This window comes from Lolium perenne, chromosome 2 (genome assembly GCF_019359855.2).
Source record: "Lolium perenne isolate Kyuss_39 chromosome 2, Kyuss_2.0, whole genome shotgun sequence".
NCBI classification, from domain to species: domain Eukaryota; kingdom Viridiplantae; phylum Streptophyta; class Magnoliopsida; order Poales; family Poaceae; genus Lolium; species Lolium perenne.
In genome coordinates this window covers 332608163-332609378 of record NC_067245.2, presented here as the reverse complement: position 1 = coordinate 332609378, position 1216 = coordinate 332608163, and positions in this window count along the sequence as shown.

The window sequence follows — 1216 nt, the reverse complement described above, 5'->3', positions numbered from 1 at the left end:
GAGAAGGATGTGGACATAAAGGTATAAATTATCTACGATAGGATCCTTGCTCTACCAGCCTCTAGGCCTATATCATGCTAAGTGTAGGGACACGGTGTGCTCGTTGTCAATCCGGCCCCAAGGAGGAGCCATTTAGTGGCATGTCAAACGGACACTAAGATACCTTGTTCTCACTCCTACTCTCGGGCTAAGTGGTATCCAAAGGGGTCAACCTTTGAACTCATTGGCTATTCGGATTCGGATTGGGCAGGTGATAGTGCTGATCTGGTTCATTCCTTCCTCCTGGGCTTGCCAATTTATTGGCTTGGCCATTGGTGAGGTTGGTCATCCACAACAAAACTCCACCACCCACTATCCACCGCCGTTTCTAATACATATCCTCATGCGGCATTCTCATGTTGCACTCACAATTGTTAAGTGGATGAAGCAAACCCTTAAAGACTATGGTGTGTCTCTTGGTACGGTGCCTCTTTCTTTGTGACAATGAAAGTGCAATAAAGATCGCCAACAACCCGGTTCGCCATTGCTTCTTCAACAAACATATTGACATTCGCCATCACTTCCTACGTGATCATGTTGGCTGCAGAAGTGTGCTGATCTCACTCATGTGGGAACAACCTACCAATTGCTGGGACATTTTCACCTAAGCCTTTGGATGAAGCCCGCTTTGTTAACTCGAGAGGAGAGAACTTGGTATTCTTGATCCTAAAAACTTGGATTGATTAACTTTCTGTACCATATTCTTGCACTTATCTTGCTATCTAGTTTAGAGGCATAGCACATATGGGGATAGTCATCTTACCATGTCTTGGTGTGATGCATATTAAATTATGCAAACATAAATAGACCCCAATGTCATTATATGGGACCCAAGCCATATGTCTCTTCGAGGTCTCATGACATTTGCGTTTTCTGCCATAGGGGGAGTAATCCCCTGCCCCTCCTTGAGCCTTCATTACAACTTGATTTGACTATATAAGGCCAAATGATCTTATTGCAAAAACTATTCAAAATGCTCTTATGATTCTTGATATACTTCGAATCATGCCCATTGTAGCTATTTGTACTTTGTTTGCATTTTTCACTCCAATGGGCGCTTAAGAGAACTTTGTGTTTTCCAATCCCTACGTCTATGCTCATCTTATCAAGCCTATTCATCTATATGTACATGTCATCATAGAGCACTCACAATAATATTTCAATGCACAAAGAATAG